Source organism: Melospiza melodia, chromosome 3 (genome assembly GCF_035770615.1).
Source record: "Melospiza melodia melodia isolate bMelMel2 chromosome 3, bMelMel2.pri, whole genome shotgun sequence".
NCBI lineage: Eukaryota > Metazoa > Chordata > Aves > Passeriformes > Passerellidae > Melospiza > Melospiza melodia.
In genome coordinates, this window is record NC_086196.1 from 70033680 (window position 1) to 70045813 (window position 12134).

Sequence of the window (12134 nt, forward strand, 5' to 3'; positions counted from 1 at the left end):
AATGCAGAATTACCACTCCCCTTGTAGAACGTTGTGTTCTAAAGTTTAAAAAATAAAACAAAAACAACCTACCAAACCCAAAATGCCAGACTCCAGTACTTTTCCCTTCCAAATAGGAAATGCTGCCTGTCCATGCCAGGTGTCTGCAGCAGCTCCACCTCCCTGTCACGGCAGGGTTTACGTCTGCAGGGTACAGCAGTTAACCATTTACAACCCTCTCACACCTTGGCTATGTCATTGCAAGACCTCAAATTAGACACAGCCAAGAGCCTGGATGGCACCTGTCCAAGGATGCAGTTTGGTACCTGAGGCCATCTCATTTAAGAGCTCACTGCTGCCAGGAACAGAGAGGTCCTGATCTCTTCTCCCTCCCTCAATGCCAGAGCACATTACAACTTGTCTTGTGCCAGCTCTGAAAATCTGCTGGAACCTCCTCCTGGTTTAGCCACTTCATTCCTCTAACTCAGTAAGAGAACGTGATCCTTTTCAGCTTGGTTAGTGAGTTTAGATAGCTCACAGCAGAGCCCAGAGTGAGTAGTGCATCTGGCAGAGGGAAGAACAGAACCACAGAGCTCAGAGAAGGATAAATAAGAGCAATTCTGCCTTAATGGAAGCAGCTGGTCAGGTCTGGAGAGCAGTTTGTGAAATCACAGCCCAAGGAAAGCTCCTGGTCTCAGCAAGCAGAGGAGCTCCCCAGAACATATCCCCATTATTCCTGTATTGCAAAGCTATGTTGGAACCAAAATTGCTTTATCTGAAAATAAACTGAAAATAAAACTGAAATAACCAGTTGATTCAAATTGCACTAATTTTTTTGTTCCCTCCCTCCAAAATAGAGCATTCTGTAATTAATGTCTTTAAGAGGAGTTAATATTGCAACATCTCTATGTGTTATGTTTTCTGCATGGGACAAGCCATTCAGAAGAGGAAAGGCAAGACCAAGACCAGCTTTCTGGTATTCTGGCACATCTTTCTTTTAGACCTTGTACAATAACTGGTCTTTAAGTGCCAGCCTTCAGGAAAGGCACAAGTTCCTGCAGCCTAAATTTTCACTGAACACTTCATAGTAATGAAAGATCAGGAAAGCCTAACCATTATTGTAAGGGTCAACCATTTAAAACCCATTATAATCCCATTAAAAAAAACATTATAAAACCCATTATTTGAGTGACTTAAAAATGTCTGAGTATATTTGACAGGATTCTTTACCTTTTGTCCTTATTTTACCCCTACTGGCTACAATCAGTAGCAACATAGTAGTGGTGCCATTTACTTTTCCACATAGTTAGTTAACTTTCTAAAGGTTTTCAACTTCTTCAGACTTGCTGGAGCTACAGTGATTTTTAAGAGGTTAAATTTCCTGCTAAATGTGATTGATGGGCATGCAAAAACATTACAAAAACAATGAATGATATGCTTAGTAAAAACCACAGAAAAACTTCTTACAGCATGTTTCATTATTCTCTCATGTTACAAAGAAAGACATGAGTAAAACTAAGACGTTCTAAACACAGGATAACATTTAGAGCGGAATCAATAGCTCCAACAGATCCAAGTATCAGATAGGAGGTAAAATTATATACCCCAGAGCATTCTCACTAGTTAAACATCCACTAGTACAAACTGGCGCCAGTTGGTGTATAATTTTAAATAATGCAATAAAAACTTTTTAAAAATAAGGACACAAAAGTTCAAACATCACCTATCTTGCTTTAATGAAAATATATCTATCCTCAAGATGTGGCCTGCAGTTTCACTTCTGCAGTGAGTTTTTGCAATGGAGCAGTAACAAGAGAGCACTTGGAGATTAGGAAGCAAATAGCCACACTGCTCATGAGACTGAAAGATGTGCCTGCAGCTCCTTACATGGCTCTGGTGTCAGATGGAGACTGGAAGCTGCTTACCTGGACTCACACGATGCTGCTCTCAGCTGAGATCCTGCTGAAAAGGTGTGTAACTGCAGCAAAATATGGTCCCATGCATTTAATTAAGGTGTTGTATTTCAGCTTCTGCCTTTCTTCTGGTTTTGAAATGGCGTATACAATGAATTTTTACAATTTCTGCTTAGTGATATTCTTGCATACTTTCCATTCTTACTTTTTTTAATATCTATCTATCTATGGAATATAGTAATGTCTTTCAAATAAACAGAAACTGGGAAAACCTGGGTTATAACTATGGATTTCCAAAATGTATCACATTACCTCCAACTCTTGCAAAAGCCAAAAAGGTATTTGTTTCATATAAGGAGGTTGCAACATACATGAATTCCTTGGCCCACCAGCAAAGAAAATGTTTTCTTAGTATGTACAGATGGGGGAGAGGGGAAAGATCAACAAGAAGCACTGAATTTGCAACATCTCAAATGTTAACAATAAACTCTAAACTGCCAACCTGACCTTCTCCTTACAGGAACAACATCCAGTGCTGCTCCCACTGATGTCAGTAAGAAGATTGGCAGCAAGTGAAGCAAGACCCATGCCTGAGGACTTGCAGTAAGAATAAAACTTATACCACTTCTTGAAGTTTAGAACAATGGTCTACTCTCCTGGAGAGGCTCAATTAATCCTATTCACATATTAGGCAATGAACAGAGCTAATGCAATGGAGGAAAAGTGGCTGCAGGTAAGCAATGAGAGCCAAGCACGATAGGGTGAAGAAAAAAGAGAAGAGGGGGAGAGAGAAGAAAAATAAAGTTAAAAAAGCATGCACACTGTCAATCCCAAACCACAACCAGGCACATTGAGTACACAAGTAGATACTTCACACAAGATCATAACATGAACTTTTGAACTTGCATGGGAAAAAGCCTCTCCACTACTTAATGCATTAAAACATCAATGCTACAAAATGCTGAAAAAAATTCCTTCAAGTTGCATCAAAGGAGGATTATATTGTGGGCACATGCACGAAGAAAGCAAATCTGTTATCTTTACTGAATATAGGCCTTGATGTAAATCACAGAGCCACAGTGAATAACTGCATTTGTTTCGACAGCAAAACACCTCATCTGAAATACAGAATAGCTGCCGGAAATGAGCTAATGGCACTTTTCTTTCTGTATTAAAGGATTATTTTCCAGTGCCCACTGTGTGGGCTTAAACACTAGACTGAAACAGTCAAAATACTTGGAAGTAAGATTTATGGCTAAAAAGGGGGAGGCTGGGGGGAACCTGCTTTGAAGTTGACTGACTTCTTTGACCGGTGTCTCAGAATTACAAGGCTACAAAAGAACCCCTCTCTGTGAGCAGCCCCCTGCATTCTTCCTTCATCTCTGTGGCAGATCATATTGATAAACAAGATTTGAAAACAATTACCTGAGAATCACAGCGCTGGATAGCACACAGTGGCTGAGATATTATGAACAACAAATGTTTTTTTATTTTCTAATACTTTTAAATAGATATCTTAAACTTTTAACTTATACCTCAAACACTACTTCAGGCATCAACATTAATACTTCAGCAGTATGCTTTCAAATGGTTTCAAATGAGCTTGAGAGAAAAATCAGGAGTTTACTTCCAAAGTATTCTAAAAGGTGTTTCTAACTACATTGATAGAGGAAGAAATTGCACTAACTGGAACCCCATATTCTTTCATTATTCAAAAGTAAAATTATCCTTTTTAGTTGCAGCAGACCTATAAAAGATTGGTTTAGAATGGCTGATTATTTCCTCTAACACATTATTTGTCATTAATTCTATTCAAGAGAACAGCTTTGCAGTGAAGGCTAGTAAAACTAATAGCTCTGGAGTGCAAAATACATGCTGTAGCTTTATACATAAACCCACTGTAATAAATTCTAAAAACTGTGGCATGCCATTCTTTGTTCACCTTTCCAAACAGTACTTTGATAACCACTTTACAACCTTTCACCATAAGTCTGCACAAAATACTCACCCTTTAACATATGGTGATAGCTTTATTTGGAATCATATCTGAGGTTATCAGCTTTTAATGAGATTATAGCCTGATTCTTTTTATCTCCCCTGTTAGAGAAAGTAGTTGTGTTGTAAGGCTTCAGAGTAAAACACTGCTTTGCAGAAAATTTGACTTTGTCATGAGCTGAAAATTCTTCTTTAAAATAAACCATCTCTACTTCTTGTTCATATTAATCCATTTTTAAGTTAATATTTTAGCATACGATTGGAGCAATAAACGTCAAAATTTACTTGCAAGCTTGTAACCCTCTGTAGCTCCTGTAGTAGACCTTGTATATGAAAATGAATTAAAATGGAGAGAGACAAAAACCATCAAAACAGAACATTAATATTTTCTTGTTTTGCTGTTCTTTACAAGCAACTCAGCTTTGAAACACAAGAGTTAGTCTGACTTCTAGTTCTCAAATGAAAAGCAGCAAGGTCACTCTAAATTTAAATTGCGCAATTTAATAAAATAGCCTGGATCTAAGCAGAACTTGCACAAAATCAAAACACCTTCTATACAACCACAGGTAGGTGTATTTATTGTATGTTTGTATCAAAGTGGCACAAATAGGCCTTTGATCCACTGGATCCACTGCAGTGGCCATTGAAGTTCTGCAGGCAAAGAAAAATACTATATATAGGTTATGTACGTTTATTTTCTTCTAAGCACAAAACCCAAACACCAAAACAGAAGAAGATGGAGTAAAATAAATAATAATTAAACAGCCTCTCTGTATGCATCAGGTTATCTCAGCTGTTATCACATAACTGGACTTGCTGAAGCCTAAGGGGACGAAGGATCCCTAAGACTTACACTCAGTTTAACTGCAACGCAGAGAGAAGCAAGAGAAGAAACAAGGAACAAAAATAAAAAGTGGAGAAAGCCCATATGGTACAGCCCTCCCTGTAATTCTGTCTCTGGTTAGCAAGTTGGAAGCATTTCATTTCTCTGACTTGAAGCCTGATATTCACATTCCTCTGTGGCTTAATGTGGACATGGACTACAGACTGCACTCATGTCTTAAAGGAGCTAAATGATTAGCACAGCAAGCCCACAGACTCCAAGAGCGATAGCAAGAAACCTTACATTCCCATCCATTTGAAAAAAAAGGAAATTAAATTTCTTCATTCCTAGTTTTGTTGCACAGTAGGCAATGCTGCGTGGATGTAGTGATTGCCTTTACCAAAAGTAAGTAAAATCTATCCTTGGCAGTAGTGAAGACACTCAAGCCTCCTGAAGTGCTGTTAAGTGTGACCCCACTTCTGGAAAATCAAACACCCTGTACCAACACAGCCAAGTCTCCAAGTTCAGCCTTTCTAAAACCAGTGCAGAGTGGCAACAGGCTGAACAGAAATGAAACAGCAAAGATGTGACACCAGCATGCATTTCATTCAACAATTTACCACAAAGACACGCCTGTGCTAACACAAATTCCTATAATCACAGAAGAGCAAGTTTCTGTTTGTGATGAATAAAATAGAGCAGACCAAGCCATGCCTGATGCTGTCTCACAGCAACATCTACTGCACACAAGACAAGTCAGTGGGCAGGGAAATGGAAATGCTCCCCACCAAGCAGCCACAGCTCTGCAATTCCACCCAAGCTATTTATTTATTGCTGCTAAAGTTCAGCCTTCCCATTTGCAAATGCGAAGTTATGGGACAAACCTGCCAAGAATTAACTGGCCTGCCTTTTTTAAAATGGTTAGCTGTACTTTTGAAAGAGTTACTAAGGACCAAAGGGTCACAGGGTAATTATTTACAGAATGGATGCCAGGGATGAAGTGACAGATAAAGCCATTACAAAGATCATGCAGAGTAAGGAATGAGAAATTCCTGCAATTAATTGTCTATCACTGTGAAGTGTGATTCTGAGATAGCACCAGCTCTGCTCTTTCCTCTTTATAGTCATAGACTACAATGACTCAAGACCTTTAGTTCTCCATTTCCTACTTCATACTGGATCTATTCAAGAAGCTAAAAAAGAAGAAATCCAGCCCGTCACACAGCAGATAGACATCATGAAGAGGTGATGTTGCCTTGCTTTGGTTTGGAAGGTATCCAGCCCAATTGTGACAGAAATTAAGTGTTGCCTTTCAGCTAAATAAAAGCCGTGGTTGCAGTACAAACCACTGCCCTGCACTTCAGCATGAGCAGGGTTTACAACCTGCTCTTGTGGGAGGGTGACTGGAGGCAGCACGGTTCAGCCATGACTCTCTAAGAGGGAACAGGATCACTGGAAAAGTTTTAAAAATCCTTCTGAAAGACAGAACAGCTCATATCTTCCCCAGCCACTCCCCCACTGCAGAATACAGGACACTCAGTCCAGAAGCATTTTCAGTGCCTAAATATAACACAGGCATTCACATAGCATAAATAGGAGAATCCTTCTGAAATGCTGTCTTCAAAACAACCTCCACTTTTCAGTAGGGCCAGAATTCAAAGTCATGTACTGGCATGTCAAATTCCGGATATCCTCCTAAGAAAAATGAATTTATTGTTATTATACCTGGCTATTTTTATAAATTTTCTGGAAACAAGAAGCATTAACTGTGTTTAATTCATACTTGTACACCTTCATGTTTCTCTTTGGTCACAAGCCAAGAAGAAGATTTGATGGAATATGATCATATCCTTATGGTATTTCATCACATCAGTTTTCATTGGCAACCAGATTATATACCACAAAGGAAGCTGCTAGATTTTTTCAGTCTTTTTCCTAAGCTATGATATATAAACTTATCAAAGTAAAAAGTACCTGACCCTTAATATAACAGTTCATGCCAAAAATAATATGAAACTATTAGAATCACAAAACCTAGAATTCAATTAGAAAATGAATACTGCAAAATATCCAAGCATAAGCATTATGATTATATCAAGAAAGAGTAAGCAAAATGAAGTGGAGCTTTGAAGAAAAGCTAACCTGCTACTCATGATGGACAAATTTCAAAACCCTTTGTTTCTATCTCTAAACTCTCCAGTAAACCAAACATTTTAGTTGGCAGTAGAGTGTATGTACTGGCAGAAATATGTCTTCTGACAGTGACAAGGACAGCACCAAATCTGCTACCCTGTTTTCACAATGGAAATTCAAAAAATAAACTAGTAGAGCCAAAAGACCACATTGATATTGCTGGAACCCTCTTCAGGTCACTGGGCTATATAAGCAAGAGTCAAATAGCATCCCCTCACTACTATGACTTATGAAAGTACTCAGTCTGACACTAGGAAAAAAACAGACACTATTTATTTTGTTAGTTTTAAGTTAGAGTGGGAATTTAATTTGCAGAGTGGGGAAAAACATCACTTTGGCATAAAGTGGAGAGAAGAGGTAGAAAAAGAAAAAAGACTGGCAAAGATAAGCAAAGAACATAGAGAAAAATTTTTTACAGGGCAGATAGAAAAGGAAAAGACTTTCCAGCTGTTGGACAATTTTTATAAGTTTTGAAAGTGTTCAAAGGAAGTAAAACAGTAAGTGGCATGAATTTCATGTAACATACATAATTCAGGAAACTTCTAAACTCCTTTGCTGATTCAGATTGCACTTTTTCCCACTGCAATCAAAGTTTATTTTTTTTTTCCTCTTGCGGAGAGCCAGTAGAAAGCAACTCTAATTCACCTAACTTGTGTTCTAAACAAAAAATGCACAAAACCTGGGTCTCATATTACTGATGAAAAAGAAATCTAGGAACCACCTCAATCCTAATTTATGTTTAGCTCCTTCAATAGAGAGGTCCAACATAACTACTCACCACTCATTCCTTGAGTCAGGCTCATGTGTGTTACTACTCAAGACAACAGATGAGAGAAATTACTCCATTCCATGAAAAAAAAATTCACATTTGCATATTGCTATCATCTTGTACCTCACAGATGTGAGAATTATACATTTTTCTCATCTCTACACAAATATTACAGCAGTTTCAATAAGTCAGAAAGATGAATTATCCCATTCTGGACTCAAGCCTGCCTGCAACCCTAGATGTCAAATAGCCTCCCGATTTCTCACCTTGCTTTTCCTAGGAACAGTCTTTGTGCATCTTAAGGGGTTCTAGAAAACAAAATTAACTATTTTCATAGACAAGAAAAGTAATAATGTACTACATAATTTTCTTCCACTACTACAGCTACCTGTGGAATCTTGGGAAATTGCAAACGAGACAAGTTTATCTGCGATCTTCAGAAAAGGAGGGAGAGGTTGAAGCAAGAACACCTAAATTGAATGGTCCACACAGCTGAGGAGGTTTCAACACCTTCTTTCAGCTGGAGAAATAAGACAGTAACAACATAAAAGCTCTCAAGTGGTATAAAAATGATGTGCCTTAACTGTATCCCATATATAGTTAGCTTCCCTTCACAGGGTGGTACCCTGAATACCACACAATGAAACAAGAGGAAGAGTCTGGCTATAGACATCAGTATAAATGTGCTTTTATAAGACTTGTTCTCCTTCTACAGATGTAAGAGTAAAATACCCCATATGACATTTTATTCTCCTGTAAATGAAGAACATAACATGCAGATTTCCTGTAATGGAACACACTTTTCTTTTCCATGTGCAATTTGAACTGCCAAGTTTAAACAGAGAAAAATATTATATGTATCCATGGATATCTAATTTTAGAAAGACAAACAATTCTCCTGCTCCAGCACCAGGTTGGAAAAATGGTAAGAAAGAAACAGTTATTACAAGTCTTATGGAAAAGAGCTGTGACAAAAAGTGACGTGCACAAAACGTAGTAAGGACTGGGCTGGGCAACTGCCCATGAGGAAAACAAAACTTTTGTGGGCTCTGCATCTGAAATGGACAGGTTACAGTTAAAGCAAAATCATCATACTGACAGCTTGATACACTAATTCTTCTCCAGTGGAAAAGCTTTGGGAAGGTTGATACCTTTAGGGCCCTTGCAGCCATTGTCAAGCCCTGTGTCACGTTAGCAAGCACAGATTCCACAAAAGAAACTGTAATGTCTGCTTGTCATTTATAAACTTTATTTTTCAAAGTCACTGTGGTTTTGGCTTACAGAATTTGGCCAAAACTCTTCAGAAACTCAGCTGGGCAATTTTTCTTCCTATAATCTGAAGTAGATAGAGATGGAGATATAGATAGTTTTCTTGCATGCAAGCACATACTCATCACATACTATTGTTCCTGCTACTACAAAGCAGTAAAAGTCAGTAGGCGAAATGTAAAAAAATTAAAGAAAAATATAAAGAAAAATATTTATGTTCATACAGAACCAGTGTGCTCTAATGAAGAGGCAAACAACAAAGACAAGCATCTAAATAGAGAAAATGGATAAACCCCGTGGATGTTACGGGTTCTGGAACAAAAGGCCAGACTCTCTTTAGAAATGGAGTGCCAGTGCTGGAAAATTCCTGCTAAAACCAAGACATGGCAAAGTCCTTGTACTTACCTTAGGTAGCTGCTAAAGGCAGCAGCAGTCTCCAAGGTAAAACTCACTTGTTTCCAGTACCAGAAAAAATTATTCCTCAGAATTACAAACTGTCTAATTAGCAACTGAGTTAGCTAGCTAGTTTCAATTATGAACAAGCACTGTAATGCAGATATACCTTCATGCAATTTATAAAACACTTCCATTCTTTAAATATACTGTTAATTAAGATCCATGAAAACAAGTATTGCTATCTCACCTTCAGAATTGAAGCCTGCCTTGCATTTCTGATTCTTTTGTCCAAAATGAGTGGACAGAAGTTACAGAAGTTTACCAGACCTCAAGGCACACTGAATCCTATTTAAACTTTCCAGGTCAGCTGAGCTTAAAAATTACATTTGTTTTCTTTCCCCAGCTTTAGCTAGCAGAAAATCCCCACAAGATTGTACCAATCAGAAATCAAATTTGCAATCTTGGGATGATCCTAGATGCTTGGTTTTGGTTTGTTAACTATATCATTTACAAAAGATAAAAGAATATTATCCAGAAGGACAGAGAAAGAAAAAATAACTGAATTATCATGATGTCAAAAGTATGACAGGGCTTGTGACTTTCTAAAGACAAAAACAAAAAATACATTGTTCAAACTGAGACATTGCTAATGCTAAATCCTAAAAAATACATCTCCCTGGCATTAAATTCAATAAAATATTGTCCAGAAATGCACCTCCTGTTTAATCCAATTTGCAGTTCAATTATCTTGGTTAAGAAAACAAACATTAAAATACACATAACTAAAATTAGCCTCATTGTTCATTAATACTAAACTTTACGTAGATGGTCTAAGGACAAAGTAACCACCCAAGGCCAACAAAAAAACAAAAGGCCAGAAAAAAAAGTAACAGCGCATTTTTTAAAGGGCAGTTTTGAAATTTACACTAATGTCTAGAAATAGCCACTGAACAATTACAGTTACAAATTTAGCTGGCCAAATTACCATTGCACTGCATAAATCCAGCTAGTTATTCTGGATCCCATGCAGGGCACTAGCACCCCTTCTCAAAGTCCTACTAAGCTCTTTTAAAATACAGACCAATTGATGTCCCTCCTTTAAGTCCCTCTGCGGTTCTTTGTTAGTGCTTGACTCAATTTTCTTTTTCCTTATTTTTATCACACATGAGAACGCTGGGATATTTAGACTACTTAAAATGTTCAAAATGCTTTTGAATTAAAATAGCCAAAATAATCCAAATAAAATTAATCACGAGAACACAGAGATACACAACATATTTCCCTCTTTTAAAACCTTGTTTTTTACCTCAAATTTTATCTGCTAAAAGTTTACCAGCCAGACTTCCTCCCCCTGCTCCAGCCACTCAGGCACTGCGAAGAGGCTGAATTTCTCTCCCAGCAGCCAGCCAGGAATTCCCTAATTTCCGACCCAAGCAGTGACCCATGCTGAGCCAGGGCTGCCCTGACAGCCAGGTACTCCTTGCTTCCCACTCCCTGTGCTGGCAAACCTCAACACAAATTCTTCTTTTCAAACAATATGACTCGAAAACAAACCAGGCAAAAGTTCCTAAAAATCTCCATTATGCGGAGTTGAAACTTGTCCGTGGATGCACACACAGACTAAAAATACCTCAAGCAGATGTAACACTGCTTGGGAAGCCTGAGCATGGGAAGTCCTGAGCCTGCTGGTGTGCTCAGGACCTGACAGAGTGGTTTGAAACACGAGACAGGCCCTTTGATACAGCTCACGAGTTTAGAAGTGGAGGGGCTGTATCCTATTAAAAATAACAGGAAATTGGCCACAGCAATAAATCTAAAGCTTTGGCTGTTGCAATTTCTTATCTGCCATGAGCAGCTGGTGGTGTGCAAAAAAGTCATGCAACTTTTCCTTCTCAGAAAAAGAAAACAAACAAACAATTAAAAAAAATCATTCCAAAACTGCAGCTTCCATTTGGTGATAGCTTGCATCAATCAGTTGACAGCCTTGGGAGACCTAGATCCCCAGGATCTTTTCCTGTCACACCAGGATATTGATGATTTACTGTTGCCTCCAGGCAAAACCAAGACACTGACAAAGTGAAGATGGTACACTAAGGTTCACAAGTCCCAAGGAACCTCATCAGAGGCTTTGGCATTCCTGACAGTACTTTTCTCATGTAATTTCTGCCTCCAAGTGATCCCTCTCTCTTCTCTGATAGCATTTTTCTCTTTACCTACTGAAACAAATGAAGATCCAAGATGACAGTAGCTGCTTCTAATGGCTTACCAACACTTAAAAGGGACTGCACCAGGCAGTGTTACCTCTGCAATTCCCACTAGTGGAGAAACAGCTTCTGCTGGGCTGGAAAAAAAAAGGATGAGGGGGCAGGGAAGAGGTAGCCAAGGCTCTTCCTCGAATGGAATAAAATACAAACGTCAGAGGATTTCATTCAACTGGCAGGGACTACACTGAGCTTTTTGCCAGCATAACTGCGTCTGCTGTGGGTATGACTTGTTTTCCCACTCATAAAAGGAACTTTGCCAACAAAACTTTAAAGACTAAGACCAACAACGTGGGTGTGGGGTTCAGTGTGTTTTCAGCACACATGGGTGAAGCTAACTATGGTCCAGTTTCCTGCCAATCTAATCCAGACATCATGTAGTGCCAGTATTTTCTTTCTTTATTTATTCTGATTAGGTCCTGCGAGCATTTCTGGGGCAGACGTTTCAGACAATCCTCCTCTGAAGCAATTCTTTTTTTTTAATCCTAGTGTAAGATCCCAAAGGTGGAAAAAACTTAAGGGCCAAGTGGTTCAAT